Genomic DNA, 20,249 nt, shown 5'->3' on the forward strand with positions numbered 1-20,249 from the left:
ACATGGCTTACTATTTTGGAAACTACACCCCTCAAGGCACGTAACAAGGAGTCCAGTGAGCCTTAACACCCCACAGGTGTTTGAAGACTTTTCGTTAAAGTTGGATGTGTAAATGAAAATGTGCAGTTTTTAATGGTAATGGAAGAAAATGCCCCCCAAAATTTGTAACCCCATCTCTTGTGAGTATGGAAATACCCCATGTTAGGACGTAAAACGCTCTGCGGGCGAACTACAATGCTCAGAAGAGAAGGAGTCACAAATTTTGCTGAAATGGTTCTTGGGAAGACCCTGAGGTGCCAGAATAGCAAAAAAAAAAAAAAAAAAACACATGGCATACTATTTTGGAAACTACACCCCTTAAGGATTGCAACAAGGGGTACAGTGAGCCTTAACACGTCACAGGTGTTTGACAACTCTTTGTTAAAGTTGGATGTTTAAATGAAAAAAAAAAGAAATTTTCACTAAAATGCAGATTTTTCCCCAAATTTTACATTTTTACAAGGGGTAATAGGAGAAATTGACCCCCAAAACTTGTAACCCCATCTCTTCTGAGTATGGAAATACCCCATGTGTGGACGTCAAGTGCTCTGCTGGCGCACTACAATGCTCAGAAGAGGAGGAGTGCCATTGAGCTTTTGGAAAGAGAATTTGTTTGGAATGGAAGTCAGGGGCCATGTGCGTTTACAAAGCCCCCCCCCCCCCGTGGTGCCAGAACAGTGGACCCCCCACATGTGACCCCATTTTGGAAACTACACCCCTCACAGAATTTAATATGGGGTGCAGTGAGTATGTACACCCCACTGGCGTTTCACAGATCTTTGGAACAGTGGGCTGTGCAAATGAAAAATAAAATTTTTCATTTTCACGGACCACTGTTCCGAAAATCTGTCAGCTCACTGTACCCCTTTTTTACATTATGTGAAGGGTGTAGTTTCCAAAATGGGGTCACATGTGGGGGGGTCCATTGTTCTGGTACTATAGGGGCTTTGTAAACAAACGTGGCCTTCACTTCCGGACTCATTTTCTCTTCAAAATTCCAATGCGCTCCTTCTCTTCTGAGCATTGTAGTGCACCCGCAGAGCACTTTACATCCACATATGGGGTATGTTCTTACTCAGAAGAAATGGGGTTACAAATTTTGGGGGGCTTATTTCCTATTTTCCCTTTTGAAAATGAAAAATTTAGGGTAACACCAGCATTTTAGTGAAAACATTAATTTTTTTTTTCATTTTTCCATCCAACTTTAATGAAAATTCGTCAAACACCTGTGGGGTGTTAAGGCTCACTATATGTCTTGTTACGTTCCATGAGGTGTGTAGTTTCCAAAATGGGGTCACATGTGGGTATTTATTTTTTTGCGTTTATGTCAGAACTGCTGTAAAAGCAGCCACCCCTGTGCATATAAGCAATTTAGACCTCAAATGTACATGGTGTGCTCTCACTCCTGAGCCATTGTGTGTGTCCGCAGAGCATTTTACGCCTACATATGGGGTATTTCCGTACTCAGGAGAGATTGCATTACAAATTTTGTTGGTCTTTTTTTGCCTTTACCGCTTGTGAAAATAAAAAGTATGGGGCAACACCAGCATGTTAGTGTAAACATTTACATTTTTTTACTATAACAGGCTGGTGTAGCCCCCAACTTTTCTTTTTCATAAGGGGTAAAAGGGGAAAAAGCCCCCCAAAATTTGTAGTGCAATTCCTCCCGAGTATGGAAATACCCCATATGTGGCCCTAAACTGTTTTCTTGAATTACGACAGGGCTCCAAAGTGAGAGAGCGCCATGCGCATTTGAGGACTACATTAGGGAATGCATAGGGGTGGACATAGGGGTATTCTACGCCAGTGATTCCCAAACAGGGTGCCTCCAAACAGGTGTTGCTAAACTCCCAGCATGCCTGGACAGTCAGTGGCTGTCCGGAAATGCTGGGAGTTGTTGTTTCGCAACAGCTGGAGGCTCCGTTTCGGAAACACTGCCGTACAATATGTTTTTCATTTTTATTGGGGGGGACAGTGTAAGGGGGTGTATATGTTGTGTTTTACCCTTTATTATGTGTTAGTGTAGAGTAGTGTAGTGTTTTTAGGGTACATTTCCACTGGCGGGCTATGGTGAGTTTTCCGCTAGGAGTTTGCGCTGTGTTGAAAAATTTGCAGCAGCCCAAACTTGAAGCAGGAAACTTACTGTAAACCTGCCCGTGTGAATGTACCATGTACATTCACAAGGGGGGAGGGGCAAACCTCCAGCTGTTTCAAAAGTACAACTCCCAGCATGCACTGACAGACCGTGCATGCTGGGAGTTCTACTTTTGCAACAGCTGGAGACACACTGGTTGGAAAACCTTCAGTTAGGTTCTGTTACCTAACTCAGTATTTTCCAACCAATGTGCCTCCAGCTGTTGCAAAACTACAACTCTCAGCAAGTACTGATCGCCGAAGGGCATGCTGGGAGATGTAGTTATGCAACAGCTGGAGGTACGCAACTACAACTCCCAGCATGCCGAGACAGCTGTTTGGGCATGCTGGGATTTGCAGTTTTACAAAATCTGGAGGTCTACAGTTTAGAGACCACTGCACAGTTATCTCCAAACTGTGGCCCTCCAGATGTTGCAAAACTACAAATCCCAGCATGCCCAGACAGCAAACTGCTGTGTGGGCATGCTAGGAGTTGTAGTTTTGCAAGATCTAGAGGGCCACAGTTTAGAGATCACTGCAAAGTGATCTTCAAACTGTTGCCCTCCTGCTGTTGCAAAACTACAAATCCCAGCATGCCCACAAAGCAAACAGCTGTCTGGGCATACTGGGAGTTGTAGTTTTGCAACATCTGGAGGGCTACAGTTTAGAGACCACTGTATAGTGGTCTCAGACTGTAGCCCTCCAGATGTTGCTAGGCAACTCACCGGGTTCCGTAGGATCCAGGGAGCCGCATCGCTGTCCTCTTCTTCCGCAGATCTCCGTAAGTGGACTTCGTCGGCGGTCCTCTGTCGGTTTCCCCGTTCTGTCCGGCCTATTGTGGGTGGGCAGAAGGGGGAAACTGAAAGTTAACCCCCCACCACCGATCTGCTATTGCTTGTCGCTCTAGACCTCACTCCTATCCCTTCAGGGGGATCATGGGTGTCTTTGACAACCGCGATCCCCCTTATATTCCGGGTCACCATAAACCGGTATGAGCCGGAATCGGCGCAAATCGCCGGTGTGAATTCACCGGCGATTTGCACCGATCACCGACATGGGGGGCCTGATGACCCCCCTGGGCATTTGCGCGGGGTGCCTGCTGATCGATATCAGCAGTCACCCCGGTCCGTCCCCTTTTTTGCTAATCTGACCACTGTCACTTTAAGCATTAATAACTCTGATGCTTTTACTTTTCATTCTGATTCCGAAATTGTTTTTTCATGACATATTCTACTTTATGTTACTGGTAAATTTTTCGTCCATACTTGCATCATTTCTTTGTGAAAAATTCCAAAATTTTGAAAATTTTGCATTTTTCTAACTTTGAAACTCTCTGCTTGTGAGGTAAATTGGCATGCCAAATATATTTTATATTGATTCACATATACAATATGTCTACTTTATGTTGGCATGATAAAGTTGACATGTGTTTACTTTTTGAAGACATTAGAGGGCTTCAAAGTATAGCAGCAATTTTCCAAATTTTCACAAAATTTTAGTTAAAAGTGGATTTGAGGGGCCTTTCTGTGAGAAATCCCCCCATAAATGACCCCATTATAAAAACTGCACCCCTCAAAGTATTTAAAATGATATTCAGAAAGCTCATTTACCCTTTAAGTGTTTCACAGGAATAGTAGCAAAGTGGAGGAGAAAAATCAAAATCTCAATTTTTTTACCCTAACATGTTCTTATAGCCCTATTTTATTCATAGTATTCCTCATATCAACTGGCTCCAGAAAGTTAAACAGATTTGTAAATGACTTCTTTTAAAGGAATCTTAATCCTACCAATACTTAGCAGCTGCTGAAGTTGAGTTGTTCTTTTCTTTCTCACAACAGTGCTCTCTGCTGACACCTCTGTCTGTCTCAGGAACTGCCCAGACTAGCAGTAAATCACCATAGCAAACCTCTCCTGCTCTGGACAGTTCCTGAGACAGACAGAGGTGTCAGCTAGAGATGAGTGAAGTTACAGTAATTCGATTCTTCACAAACTTCTCGGCTCGGCAGTTGCTGCGTTTAGCCTGCATAAATTAGTTCAGTTTTCAGGTGCTCTGGTGGGCTGGAAAAGGTGAATACAGTCCTAGGAGAGAGGCCGAGCCACGAGGTTCGTGACAAATTGAATCACTGTAACTTCGCTCATCTCTAGTGTCTGCAGAGAGCACTGTTGTCAGAAAAGAACCACTCAACTTCAGCAGCTGAAAAGTACGGGTTGGATTAAGATTTTTTAATAGAAGTAATTTACAAATCTGTTTAACTTTCTTGAGCCAGTTAATATGAAGTAAAATGTTTTTTCATGGAACACCCCTTTAACGTAAAGTGCTCTGTGGAATTGCAACATGGCTCAAGAGGGAAAGAGCAACTGTGGGATTTTGGAGAACAAATTTTGCTGTCATAATTTTTGAGGGGCATGTTACATTTAGAAAGCCCCCATGATGCCAGAACAGCAAAAAACCCACATGGCACCCTATTTGGGAAACGACACCCCTCAAGGAACGTAAAAAGAAGTATAGTGAGCCTTATTACCCTAGAGGTGATTGACAAACTTTCGTTAAATTCGGACGTGAAAATGAAAGATTTAATATTTTTCACTAAAATGCTGGAGTTACCCCAAATCTTTCATTTTTACAAGGGGTAATAGGAAAAAATGTCCCCCACAATTTGTAAACCCATTTCACTTGAGTAAGGGAAATACTTCATATGTGGATGTAATGTGCTCTGTGGGTGCACTAGAGGGCTCAGAAGGAAAGGAGAGACATTGGTCTTTTGGTGAAATGTTTTTTTGGGGGGGCATGTCGCATTTAGGAAGCCCCCATGGTGCCAGAACAACAAAAAAAAACACCTACATGGTACACTATTTGGGAAACTACACCCCCAAGGAATGTAACAATGGGTACAATGGCCTTTACAACCTACAGGGGTTTGACAAATTTTTGCTAAAGTTGGACCTGAAAATGATTTGTTACCCCAAATTTTTCATTTTCACAAGGGGTAATTGGAGAAAAAGCCCCCAAAATTTGTAACACCATTTCTTCTGAGTATGGAAATACCCCATATGTGGATTTAAAGTGCTCTGCGTGCGCACTACAGGGCTCAGAAGAGAAGGAGCAACATTGGGCTTTTGGAGAGAGAATTTGGTTGGAATGGAAGTTAGGGTCCATGTGCATTTACAAAGCCCCCGTGCTTCCAGAACAGTGGATGCCCCCCCCCCTCCACATGTGATTTTGGAAACAGTGCTGTATGAGATGTTTTTAACCTCTTAAGGATGTAGGGTGTACCTGTACGCCCTGCGCCCGCTCCCATGCTATAACGCGGGGTCATGCACTGACCCTGCATCATATCGGGTTGGTCCCGGCACCTAGCAATGGCCCGTGGCTAATACTGGACATCACAGATTGCATTGATGTCCGTTATTAACCCCTTAGACGTGGCGATCAAAGTTGATCGACGTGTCTAAAATGTAAAAAAAAAAACGCTTCCCGGCAGCTCAGTCGGGCTGATCGGGATCACTGCGGTAAAACCATGGTGTCCCGATCAGCTGAGAAGACACAAGGAGGGTCCCTACCTTCCTCCTCGGCATCCGATCATTGTTTGATTGCTCCATGCCTGAGATCCAGGCTGGAGCAATCAAGCACCGATAACACCGATCAATGCATTGCTATGGCATAGCATTGATCAGTGTATGCAATCAAGGTATTGCATGTTATAGTCCCCTATGGGAGCTATACAAGTGTAAAAAAAAAGTGTAAAAAAAAAGACTTAATAAATGTGATTTAATCCCTTCCCTAATAAAAATTTGAATCAACCTCCTTTTCCCATTTAAAGAAAGTATGTAAATAAAAATAAATATAAACATATGTGGTATCGCCACGTGTGTAAATGTCCAAACTATAAAAATATATCATTAATCGAGCCACATGGTCAATGGCGTACACGTAAAAAATAAAATAAAAAAATGAATAAAATACAATCAAAAAGTCCCATCAAAACAAAAATGGTACCGATAAAAACTTCAGATCACGGCACAAATAATGACGCACATACATCCCCATATACGGAAAAATAAAAAAAAGTTATAGGGGTCAGAAGAGGACATTTTAAACATATAAATTTCTGGCTTCGCCGTAGATTTTTTGTTAAAATGACTGATGTCATTACAAAGTACAATCATTACAAAGCCATCATATGGGTCTGTAGGTGCAAAATTGAAAGGGTTATGATTTTTAAAAGTTAAAGGAGTACTCTGGTGTAGACTACTCCTGCTCCGTCCTGCCCGGGCTGCAAAAAAAATAAATAAACCATCACTCACCTTCCTGGGTTCCCACGGAGCGCCACTACAGCTGATCGGTCCTCCGGTCCATCTTCTTCATACTTCCGTGTGAACAAAGCGTCACACGGCGCTCAGCCTATTATGGGCCGAGGCAGAACATTGCAGCAGCCGGCGATAGGCTGAGCGCCATGTGACGCTTCACTCACACGGAAGTATGAAGAAGATGAACCGGAGGACTGATCAGCTGTAGTGGTGCTCCGCGGGAACCCAGGAAGGTGATTGATGGTTTATTTTCATTTTTTTTGCAGCCCGGGCAGGACGGAGCAGGAGTAGTCTACACCAGAGTACTCCTTTAACCCCTTAACGACGCAGGACGTATATTTACGTCCTGCGCCGGCTCCCGCGATATGAAGCGGGATCGCGCCGCGATCCCGCATCATATCGCGTCGGTCCCGGCGCTAATCAACGGCCAGGACCCGCGGCTAATACCACACATCGCCGATCGCGGCGATGTGCGGTAATAACCCCTTAGAAGCGGCGGTCAAAGCTGACCGCCGCTTCTAAAGTGAAAGTGAAAGTGACCCGGCTGCTCAGTCGGGCTGTTCGGGACCGCCGCGGTGAAATCGCGGCGTCCCGAACAGCTGACCGGACACCGGGAGGGCTCTTACCTGCCTCCCCGGTGTCCGATCGACGAATGACTGCTCCGTGCCTGAGATCCAGGCAGGAGCAGTCAAGCGCCGATAATGCTGATCACAGGCGTGTTAATGCACGCCAGTGATCAGCATAGGAGATCAGTGTGTGCAGTGTTATAGGTCCCTATGGGACCTATAACACTGCAAAAAAAATGTTAAAAAAAAGTGTTAATAAAGGTCATTTAACCGCTTCCCTAATAAAAGTTTGAATCACCCCCCTTTTCCCATAAAAAAAATAAAACAGTGTAAAAAAAATAAAAAATAAACATATGTGGTATCGCCGCGTGCGTAAATGTCCAAACTATAAAAATATATCATTAATTAAGCCGTACGGTCAATGGCGTACGCGCAAAAAAATTCCAAAGTCCAAAAAAGCGTATTTTGGTCACTTTTTATACCATTAAAAAATGAATAAAAAGTGATCAAAAAGTCCGATCAAAACAAAAATCATACCGATAAAAACTTCAGATCACGGCGCAAAAAATGAGTCCTCATACCGCCCTGTACGTGGAAAAATAAAAAGTTATAGGGGTCAGAAGATTACATTTTTAAACGTATAAATTTTCCTGCATGTAGTTATGATTTTTTCCAGAAGTGCGACAAAATCAAACCTATATAAGTAGGGTATCATTTTAACCGTATGGACCTACAGAATAATGATAAGGTGTAATTTTTACCGAAATATGCACTGCGTAGAAACGAAAGCCCCCAAAAGTTACAAAATGGCGTTTTTTTTTTCGATTTTGTCGCACAATGATTTTTTTTCCCGTTTGGCCGTGCATTTTTGGGTAAAATGACTAATGTCACTGCAAAGTAGAATTGGCGACGCAAAAAATAAGCCATAATATGGATTTTTAGGTGGAAAATTGAAAGGGTTATGATTTTTAAAAGGTAAGGAGGAAAAAACGAAAGTGCAAAAACGGAAAAACCCTGAGTCCTTAAGGGGTTAAGGAGGAAAAAATGAAAGTGCAAAAACAAAAAACGGAAAAACGCTGAGTCCTTAAGGGGTTGATTTTTATGGGTGGGGGGTTACTGTGTAAAGGTGTGTGTATATGTAGTGTTTTACCCTTTATTTTGTGTTAGTGTATTGTAGTGTAATGTTCACAGCAAGTTTTTCGCTGGGAGTTTGAGCTGCGGCAGAAAATTTGCCGCAGCTCAAACTTCCAGAGGAAACTTACTGTAAACCCCTGCCTGTGTGAATGCACCCTGTGAATACACATGGGGGTAGGGGAGGGTGCACATATCTCTCCAGCTGTTGCAAAACTAGTTTTGTTACCTAACTCAGTGTTTCCTCACCAGTTTGCCTCCAGCTATGTAGTTATGCAACAGGTGGAGGCACGCAACTACAACTCCCAGCATGCTGAGAAAGCCATTTGCTGTCTGGGCAAGCTGGGAGTTGTAGTTATGCAAGACCTGGAGGGCCACAGTTTAGATACCACTGGACAGTGGTCTCCAAACTGTGGTCCTACAGATCTTTGTGAACACTCACCTAGATCGCGCCGCTCCACCGCCACATCCCTCCACCGCCGTCGCCTGGATCGCCTCCACCACTTGGATACTACCACACACAGTATCCACTGAATATAATACTACCCCACACTGTATCCACTGAATATAATACTACCCACACTGTATCCACTGAATACAATACTACCACACACAGTATCCACTGAATATAATACTACCACACACTGCACCCACTAAATATAATCCTGCCACACACTGTACCCTGAATATAATGCTGCTCCACACTGTATCCACTGAATATAATACTGCCACACATGCATACACATCAGATATACATATACACCCCCTCTTATCCTGTGTCCTCATCACTCCTCATCACCCCCGGCCAAACCTCTCCTCGTCACTACTATAACCCCCCCCCCAGCACCTCTACTCATCACTACTATAACCAGGGGGGTTATGGGGTTGATGAGGAGAGGTGCGGGGGGCACCTCTCCTCATGACCCTCCATAACCCCCCCTGCACCTCTCATCACCCCCATAACCCCCTGCACCTCTCATCACCCCCCATAACCCCCCTGCACCTCTCCTCATCACCCCCATAACCCCCCTTCCCCTCTCCTCATCACCCCCATGACCCCCTGCACCTCTTATCACCCCCATAACTCCCTGCACCTCTCATCACCCCCCCAACCCCCCACGGCACCTCTCATCACCCTCCCAGCACCTCTTATCACCCCCATAACCCCCCGCACCTCTTATCACCCCATAACCCCCCTGCAACTCTTATCACCTACGCGCATCTCATGACCCCCCCGCAACCCCCCCCCACGGCACCTCTCATCACCCCCCCCAGCACCTTTCATCATTGCCATAACACCCCTGCACCTCTTATCACCCCCATAACACCCCCTGCACCTCTTATGACCCCCATAACATCCCCCCCGCACCTCTTACGGCCCCCATAACACCCTTCTGCACCTCTTATCACCCCCATAACACCCCCTGCACCCATTATGACCCCCCATAACACCCCTGCACCTCTTATCACCCCCCCTGCACATCTTATCACACCCATAACACCCCCCTGCACCTCTTATCACACCCATAACACTCCTGCACCTCTTATCACCCCCCTGCACCTCTTATCACACCCATAACACCCCCCTGCACCTCTTATCACCCCCATAACACCCCCTGCATCTCTTATGACCCCCAATAATACCCACCCCCTGTACCGCTTATCACCCCCATAACCCCCTGCACCTCTTATGACCCCCATAACACCCCCTGCACCTCTTATCAACCCCATAACCCCCCTGCACCTCTTATCACCCCCATAACACCCCCACACCTCTTATGACCCCCATTACACCCCCTGCACCTCTTATTACCCTTGCACCCCTTATGACCCCAATAACACCACTCCCCTGCACCTTTCATCACACCCATAACACACACCCCCCCCCCCCCATCACCATTGTAGTCCCCTAACCACCATACGCCCCCCTCCCTGTCCCCGGGCCTCCCGCACCAGTTTACTTGCCAGGGATCTATGCAACGGCGTGAGGCTGCTGCTCCTAGTCCTGTCACTGGATGCTGGAGGTCGCTTGGGGACGTTGGCAGGGACAGGTCAGGTGATTGGAGTAGACGTGCGTGCCTGCGCGGGGCACGTGACGTCTCTACTCCAATCAGCCCCTGACCTGTCCGGCCCTGCTTTGTTTCTTAAGGTTCCCGCGCCCTACAAAAAGGTAAATTTAATAGAAATGTGCGGGCCCCCCGGACTATGAGGCCCGGAAATAGTCCTGGGGGCACCCAGCGGTCAGTGAGTGACAGTCGCAGTCACTCACTGACAAGCAGGGCCGCCATCAGGGGGGTACAAGTGACAGGCCAGTAAAAAAAAAAGAAAAAAAAAAGGTCCAGGGACGTCCGGGCGTCCTGAAGCTCCTGGCCCCATACAGGTGTATGGGTTGTACCTCCCTGATGGCGGCCCTGCGTGTAGTGGTGCAGTTGCCCGTAGCAACCAATCAGATTGCCTCTTTTATTTTTCAGATGCCTTTTTAAGCTCTTAAGGACGCCGTGACCCAGCGTCATACCGGGTCGGGCTAATAGCGTGCGGCACCAATCGTTCAAAGTTGATCACCACGTCTAAAATGAAAGTAAAAGCTTCCCGGCAGCTCAGTAGTCGGGCTGATCGGGACCATCACGGTGAAATTGCGTTGTCCAGATCAGCTAGAACGCGAGTGGAGGTCCCCTTACCTGCCTCCGTCGTGTCTGATCGACGATTGTTTGCTCCAAGCCTGAAATCCAGGCTTGAGCAATCGACAGCCGATAACACTGATCTTTGCTGTGTTAATGCCCAGCAATGATCTGTGTATGAGATCGGTATGTGCAGTGTAATAGCCACTGGGGGGACCATAACACTGCAAAGGGTAGTCCAGTGCTGAAAAACTTATCCCCCTATCCTAAGGATAGGGGATAAGTTTCAGATTGCAGGGGGTTCGAACGCTGGGGCCCGCCGCAATCTCCTGTACGGGGCCCCAGCTCGCTGGCCAGATAGCGGGTGTAGACCACCGCCTGAAGCGGTGGCCGACACGCCCCCTCAATACAGCCCTATGGCAGAGCTGGAGATTGCCGAAGGCAGCGCTCCGACTCCGTCACAGAGTTGTATTGAGGGGGCGTGTCAGCCACCGCTTCGTGCGGTGGTCAACACGCCCCCTTCCCGCAGGCTGCTGGGGCCCCCTTACAGGAGATCGCGGGAGGCCCCAGCAGTTGGACCCCCTGCGATCTGAAACGTATCCCCTATCCTTAGGATAGGGGATACGTTTTTCAGCACTGGATATCTCCTTTAACACCTTCCCTAATAAAAGTTTGAATCACCCCCATTTTCCCTTTTTTTCTTTTTAAACCTGTGTAAATAAAAATAAACATATGTGGTATCGCCGTGTGTGGAAATTTCCAAACTATAAAAATATATAATTAATTAAACCGCAAGGTCAATGGCATATGCGCAAAAAAATTCCAAAGTCCAAAATAGCATATTTTTGGTCACTTTATATCATGAAAAAATGAATAAAAAGCGATCAAAAAGTCTGATCAATACAAAAATGGTACCTATAAAAACTCCAGATCATGGCGCAAAAAAAATGAGCCCTCTTACTGGCCCATATGCGAAAAAAATAAAAAAGTTATAGGGATCAGAAGATGACAATTTTAAACGTATAAATTTTCCTGCATGTAGTTATGATTTTTTTTTTTTTTAGAAGTACGACAAAATCAAACCTATATAAGTAGGGTATCATTTTAACCGTACGGACCTACAGAATAAAGATGAGATGTCGAAAAATATACTGCGTAGAAACGGAAGCCCCAAAAGTTACAAAATGGCATTTTTTCTTCAATCTTGTCGCACAATAAATTTTTTTCAAGCTTCGGCGTGGATATTTTGCTAAAATGACTAATGTCCCTGCAAAGTAGAATTGGTGGCGCAAAAAAATAAGCCATCCTATGGAATTTTAGGTGCAAAATTAAAAGCGTTATGATCTTTAGAAGGGGATGAGAAAAAAATGAAAATGCAATTACGGGAAAACCCTGCGTCCTTAGGGGGTTAAAACTGAAAGAAGCAATCTGATTGGTTGCTATGGGCAACTGCTCCGCTCTACCTCTAAACAGGTTTTTGAGAACTCTCCACATAGGTGACTACTTTGAGCGCTGTGTAGGGAGGAAGAGCCCGGGTCATGACGTCACGGTGTGGCGGCCGCTGATTGGCTTAGACGCTCCTCTCTATCCCGGGCTGCAGAGAACCGCAGCAGTAGTCAGCTGAGCACGGGGAATCCTACTCCGGTGGCCGCAGCACAAGTTCCTACGGAGACGGTGGAAGCGCCTGACAATGCCCCGGACCGGCAGCAGCTGAGGAGCATGGTGAGCCGGCCTAGGCCTAGGATGACGCTTGTATTATTGTCCTGCTTGGTGGCCTCAGCTGAGGGGATAAGATTAGATATGCTTCATGGAAGCTGCCCCCTTACTGCCAGGGTGCCCCTCTGCCCCTTCACGGTCATTGTAGCGATAGAGCCATCATGTGGTGACCTTCTTATGCAGTGTTTCCCAACCAGGGTGCCTCCAGCTGTTGCAAAACTACAACTCCCAGCATGCCCGGACAGCCGAAGGCTGTCCGGGCATGCTGGGAGTTGTAGTTTTGCAACAGCTGGAGGCACCTTGGTCGGGAAACACTGTTCTAATGCAACATAACGGATCTACGTAAAAGGTTGTTTCCAGGATTACCTAAATCTCCCCAAAACCTGCCTAAAATAGTTAAAACAGTGTCATATACTTAACCCCTTCCGTGCCTCACTGGTGCTGTCTGCTTCTGTCTCGTGATAGCCTTGGGCATGATGGGAGTTGTAGTGTGGGGGAACAGGGGTGATAGTGTTGGCTATAGCCACCTATGTTTAACTGCTTTAATGTATTGGACATTACTAATATTTTTTACATTTTATTTCTAAATAGGGTGACATGTATAATGATGATATTATATAACATTAGGCAGCTCTTCACAATACAGTCTCCATGTGACTAGTCAAGTGTTTCGTTTCCTATTAATCCCCTGTCTCTTTACCAGTGTGCCTCTAGATTTAGATTTTGCACGACTGCAACTCCCAGCATGCCCAGACATATAAAGGCTGTCTGGGCATGCTGGGGGTTGTAGATTCGCAACAGGAGGCACACTGGTTGGGAAACACTTTATTAGTCAGAACTAAACACAAAGTTGGTTACAATCTAAACTTTTTGTGACCCTGTTGTTTCCTTCCTGTACGCTGTATGGTAATACTTTATTCATCATACTTTCTATTTACTACATTCGCTCATGGTACTGTACAGGATCAGGGAGCTCTGTCTCTGTCAGGAGTCCCTGCCCCCGTATGTACTTTGCATAAGCAATCTTTAGTCGGAGTCCATAACCAATCAGATTCCCCAAAATGGAGTTTTACTCACCTCTAGTCCTTTGTAGGACTCCGGTGGAAAAGTTTTTTTAAATTTTTTTTTATTTTGTTTTTAAATAAGACTGCTTTCACACTATGAAGTTCACCCGTTAATAAACGTACGCTATTATGTATTGTTGAGGGACGTTTAATAATGGGTGCTAACGGCTGAATAATGTCCAAATAACGGGCATATTCATCCGTCAAGACCCGTTATATCATCCGTCACGATGTTTTAACACCTCTGCCTACAGACTCCCACAGCCAGGACTACTACTACTCCCATTATGGAACAGACTTGCTTCCATGATGGGAGTAGTGGTTCCCTGGCTGCGGGAGTCTGCTGGTGGCTGGGGAGGTTACATTAGTGTTTGTACTACTACCCCCATCATGATGGGGGGTTGTAGTACAGGGGCTGAGGGATTGATCGTACTGGGTCTCACTTCTGACACCCTATCTGATCAGAATATATTTTGTACTTTCATTTTTTTAATATCCCGCGGGGAGCCCTGAATGGACGGTACTGAGGAGCCATTCAGGGATCCCAGTTGGGTTTTTAAAATGGACAATGTGAGGGGACATAGGTATATTAAAAGTGTTGTGGGGGGAGGGGGGGCATAGAGCGCTATATATCTAGCCCCCCCAGCGCATTAATAAAAATATGACCCCCGCCAGCGCATTAATAAAAATATGACCCCTCGCCAGCGCATTTATATGTATATATCTATTAGGGATCGACCGATTATCGGTTTGGCCGATAATCACGATTTTGGGCATTATCGGTATCTGCAAATTACCTTGCCGATAATGCAGCGCGCCCCACGACCCACCGCACCGCGTCGCACCCCCCCACCGCACTGCCCCGGCCCCATTGCCTCCCCCATCCCCGGTTTTATAATTACCTGTTCCCGGGGCCCGGGGTCAACGCTACTTCTGGCTCCTGCTGCGTCCTGCGTTACGCTGTGCGCAATGACGAGTGACATGACACGACACGACGTGACGTCACCGTCAGTGCGCACAGTGACAGCTCAGGAGGACGCCACCGGAGCCAGATGTAGTGTGGACCCCGGGAACAGGTAATTATAAAACCGGGGATGGGGGAGGCAATGGGGCCGAGGCGGTGGGGGGGGGGGGGGGTCGCTGGCGGTGATAGGACTCAGGACCCCCGGACAGGCAGGGGGAGAGAAGCGGGTGGCGGTGGCGGGCTATGGGGGGGGGGGGGGGGGGGTAAATAGCCGATAACTTTTACCGGAATATCGGTATAAGTTATCGGCTATCGCCCCTAACCACAGATTATCGGTATCGGCCCTAAAAAAAATATCGGTCGATCCCTAATATCTATACCCCCCCGCCAGCGCATAATGTGACCCCACGGGTGCATTTGTCTTAATTTTCCATTGCAGCGCTATATGTGAATAGTATATCTATCTGAACGCATCCAGCAGCCAGATGACGCTGACAGATATACTATTCATTCATAGCGCCTGCGGCTGCATATGTATATAGATGTGCTGGGGGGCAGACATATAGCGTTATCTGCCTCCCACAGTGCTTCTATATACATATGCAGCCGCCACGCTATGAATGAATAGTATATCTGTCAGCATCATCGGCCGGGCGGCTGCTGGATGCGCTGCTGACAAATATACTTGTCACATATAGCGCATTTGTGTCAGCAGCGCATCCAGCAGCCGCCCGGCCGATGATGCTGACAGATATACTATTCATTCATAGCGCGGCGGCTGCATATGAATATAGAAGCGCTGTGGGGGGCAGATAACGCTATATGTGTACCCCCAGCACATCTATATACATATGCAGCCGCCAGCGCTATGAATGAATAGTATATCTGTCAGCATCATCTGAACGCCGGCTGCTGGATGCGTTCTGATCGATATACCATTCACATATAGCGCTGCAATGGAAAATTAAGACAAATGCGCCGGCAGGGTTACATTAAACGCTGGCGGGGGTATAGATATATACATATAAATGCAGGGGTCATATTTTAATTAATGCGCTGGCGGGGGGTCATATTTTAATTAATGCGCTGGCGGGGGGTCATATTTTAATTAATGCGCTGGCGGGGGGTCATATTTTTATTAATGCGCTGGCGGGGGGGGTCATATTTTTATTAATGCGCTGGCGGGGGGTCATATTTCTATTAATGTGCCAGCGGGGGGGGGTCATATTTTTATTAATGCGCTGACCAGGGTCATATTTTTATTAATGCGCTGTGGGAGGCATATTATAAATACGCTGGGGGGCTAGATATATAGCGCTCTATGCCCCCCCCCCTGCAGCGCTATATATCTTGCGCCCCCCCCCCCCCCCCCACAACACTTTTAATATACATATTAGGGGTGTGAATCGCCAAGAATACCAGTGTGGCGATTCGATATATCCCGATATATCGCGATACCGTCTAGGTGGCGATACATCGCGATATATCCCAATACATCGCCCGCCTGGGAGCATTCATAGATCCCAATAGACGCTGCTGTCAGCGGCGATCTAGTACTCCGGTGCTCACTTTTCTCATGTTATCCCGTCCGGGCTGCAAAATAAAAGAAAACGCACTTTATCTTACCTGCCAACGAGCCCCCGGAGCTCCGGTACAGGTGTTGGGTCCCCGAGCTGTATTCTTCTTACTTCCTGTTAGCCCGGCACATCACATGGAGCTTCAGCCTATCACCAGCAGAGGCGGGACATCGCTGCGGCCAGTGATAGGCTGAAGCTTCGGTGACGTGCCGGGCTAACAGGAAGTAAGAAGAATACAACCCGGGCACCCAACACCTATATCGGAGCTCCGGGGGCTCGTTGGCAGGTAAGAGAGTGCGTTTTCTTTTATTTTGCAGCCCGGACGGGATAACATGAGAAAAGTGTGCACCGGAGTACTCCTTTAATAGCCAGCCGCGGCGATCGCCGCATGCTGGCTATTAGCGGCGGCCCCCGGCTACTAAAATCAGCCGGGGGTCGCATAGTACGGAGCGGGCACGAGTCGGAGCCCGCTCCATACACCCAGAGCGACGCCGTGTCAGATCCGGCCTGCCCGGCTCCACAAATGTGGAACTTTTATCTCCTGATGCCCGGGACATGCTGTTCCGGGCGTCAGGAGATAAAAATTCCACATCCCTAAAAGAATCGATTCAAGAATATTTTGAATCGATTCAGTATCGGCAAATGAAAAAATCGCGATTATCGCGAGAATCGATTTTTTTTTCTTACATCCCTAATACATATGTCCCCTCACATTGTCCATTTTAAAAACCCCGTTGGGATCCCTGATCCTCAGTACCGGCCATTCAGGGCCCCAGTCGGGGAATTAAAAAATGAAAGTAAAAAATACATCGTGATCACAGCTTGCCGCCCGCTCCCCTGCTTAATAACTTCTGATCGCATTGGGTGTCAGAAGTGTGACCTGGTGCGATCAATCCCTCAGCCCCTGTACTACAACCCCCATCATGGAACAGAGTCTGTTCCATGATGGGGGTAGTAATGCAAACACTAATGTAGCCTCCCCAGCCACCGGCAGACCCCCGCAGTGGGGAATTACTACTCCCATCATGGAAACAAGTCTGTTCCATGATGGGAGTAGTAGTAGTCCCTCAGCACTGCAGGAGTCTACTGATGTCACCTTTTCTGAGCATGCTCAGTAAAAATAACGTCAGTTATAAAAACGGGCATTAACGGGTGTATTTACTAACATCTGTTGGCCATAGACTTAAAAATAACATCCGTTAATTTACCCGTTTCTTGTGATGGGCGAAAAATTTCTGCATGTCACGTTATTTCTCCCGTCACAACTAACGTCCGTTAGTCATGACGGGCTATAACGGGTAAACGGAAAAAAACATTGACTTGAATGGGGTTGTTTAACGGGTGTTAATAATTTATTTTTCAAACGTACGTTTATTAACGGGTGAATTGCATAGTGTGAAAGATTTGTAAATTACTTCTATTAAAAAATCTTAATCCTTCCAGTACTTATTAGCCGTTTTATACTACAGAGTAAATTCTTTTCTTTTTGGATTTCTTTTCTGTCTGACCACAGTGCTCTCTGCTGACACCTCTGTCCATGTCAGGAACTGCCCAGAGCAGGAGAAAATCCCCATAGCAAACATGCTGCTCTGGACAGTTCCTAAAATGGACAGAGATGTCAGCAGAGAGCACTGTGGACAGACAGAAAAAAATCCAAAAAGAGAATAATTTCCTCTGTGGTATTCAGCAGCTAATAGAAGTAATTTACAAATCTGTTTAACTTAAAAATTTATACGATTTAAAAATGTCATCTTCTGACCCCTATAACTTTTTAATTTTTCCGCATATGGGGATGAAAGAGGGCTAATTTTTTTTGTGCCATGATCTGAAGTTTTTATCGGTACCATTTTTGTTTTGATTGATTGCTTTTTATAAATTTTTTTAATGGTATAAAAAGTGACCAAAAATACGCTATTTTGGACTTTTTATTTTTTTTTATGTGTATGCCATTGACCGTGCGGTCTGATTAACGATTTATAGTTCTGACATTTACGCATGTGTTGACTCCACGTGTTTATATTTATTTTTATTTACATTTTTTTTTTTTTAATGGAGAAAAGGGGGGTGATTCAAACTTTTATTAGGGAAGCTGTTAAAGCGCAACTGTCATGGATATTATACCCCCCAGACTAATAACATGATAGTATAGATGATGATACGTGTAATGCAGCTGTACTTTTGGCTGCTGTTTATCACTCTTTATCAGCAGGAGAATAGTTTTATCGTGCGGTCAGCAACAGTCGGATAGGGGTGGCTGGGGATCGTAATGCCCCACCTCCGCCACGCCTATCCCCTGTAAGTGAGCCTGGACCACTGTGTGATTGACACACAGGTCCCCACCCCCCGATGTCCATGATGTGCGGGCCGGCGTGACTCCACTGAGCCTATACATATAATGTGCACCTTTATGTTATATGAAATACAGTGCCCGTACTCCTCTTCTTTCTTCTCATGGTACCGGAGACGCGCTGCTTCTGCTTTCACTACAGGCAGTGAGCTCGCTCCTTGCCTCTAGCACTGCGCAGGCGCACTGAGCTGGCGGCAGACAACGGGAGCGAGCTCACTGCCTGTAGGGAAAGCAGAAGCAGCGCATCTCCGGTACCATGAGAAGAAAGAAGAGGAGTACAGGCACTGTATTTCATATAACATAAAGGTGCACATTATATGTATAGGCTCAGTGGAGTCATGCCGGCCCGCACATCATGGACATCGGGGGGTGGGGACCTGTGTGTCAATCACACAGTGGTCCAGGCTCACTTACAGGGAATAGGCGTGGCAGAGGTGGGGCATTACGATCCCCAGCCACGCCTATCCGACTGTTGCTGACCCCACGATAAAACTATTCTCCTGCTGATAAAGAGTGATAAACAGCAGCAAAAGTACAGCTGCATTACACGTATCATCATCTATACTATCATGTTATTAGTCTGGGGGGTATAATTTCCATGACAGTTGCGCTTTAAATCACATTTATTAACAATTTTTTACACTTTTTTTTATTTGTTGTAGCCCCCATAGGAGACTATAACATGCAATAGTATGTTTACAGACACTGATCAATGCTATGTGATAGCATTGCATTGATCGGTGTTATTGGTGCTCCACTGCTCCTGCCTGGATCTCAGGCACGGAGCAGTGAATCGGCGATAGGACAACGAGGAGGCAGGTAGGGACCCTCCTCGTGTCTTTACAGCTGATCTGTACACCGCGGTTTTACTGCGGGGGTCCCGATCAGTCCGACTGAGCTGCCGGGAATGCTTATTTTTATTTTTTTACTTTAGGTGCGGCGATCAACTTTGATTGTGGCGTCTAAAGGGTTAAACGTATGGCATTGTAGACACATCTGTTTTTCAATGTAAAAAAAAAACACACAAAACCGGATGCATCTTGTTACATACTTTTTTGCATGGGAGGTTTATGTACAGTGACCCCCCGACTTATGATGGCCCCGACATATGATCATTTCAACATATGATGGCCTCTCAGAGCCCATCGTATGTTGAAGGCAGCATCGACATATGATGCTGCTGTGTGTCGGGGCCATCGTACAAACAGCTATCTGACAGCGCTGACAACTTCAGCAAATGACAGATAGTTGTTTAATGTGCCCCGTTCTGCCTCCTGTTACTCACATGCTGTCCTGCTAACTCATACAGGCTTCCACTGTGAGCTCCGTGTAAGTCCCGCCCCCCCAGTGCAGCTATAGCCAATAGCCTGCAGCATCTTGCTGCAGGCATCCAATGAGCTGCTGGCTGCCCTCCCCTTCCTTTCCTATAGAGCTGTAGTCGGCAGGATCGTAATGGAGGACATTCTGTCCCCCCTGAAGGTATTTAAAGAACTGTACAGTACTGTATACGACATCACACATCACACATCACATACAATACATATACACCCCATACATCAATGTTTCCCTATCAGTGTGCCTCCAGCTGTTGCAAAACTATAACTCCCAGCATGCCCAGACAGTCAATGGCTGTACATGCATGCTGGGAGTTGTAGTTGTGCAACAGCTGGAGGCACCCTGGTTTGTTAAACACTCTCCATACACTCCACATACAATGGTCATCCCAGAACCAATTAGCAGTTTCCCATAGATATATATATTCAACATACAATGGTTCCAAGGCCCC

The 20,249-nt window shown here is 46.4% G+C and overlaps 1 protein-coding gene across 2 annotated transcripts in view; it reads left to right on the top strand.

Annotated features, from left to right (window-relative positions):
* The first annotated feature begins 12,311 nt into the window (after positions 1 to 12,311).
* Positions 12,312 to 20,249, top strand: part of ATP10D (ATPase phospholipid transporting 10D (putative)) — a 90,550-nt gene continuing 82,612 nt past the window's right edge. For both annotated transcript variants that reach the window (XM_056557439.1, XM_056557431.1), the window contains exon 1: positions 12,312 to 12,517. The gene's annotated coding sequence lies outside the window, so the exon portion shown is untranslated. The remainder of the gene's footprint in view (positions 12,518 to 20,249) is intronic.

The sequence above is a fragment of the Hyla sarda genome, chromosome 1 (assembly GCF_029499605.1).
Source record: "Hyla sarda isolate aHylSar1 chromosome 1, aHylSar1.hap1, whole genome shotgun sequence".
Classification (NCBI taxonomy): Eukaryota; Metazoa; Chordata; class Amphibia; order Anura; family Hylidae; genus Hyla; species Hyla sarda.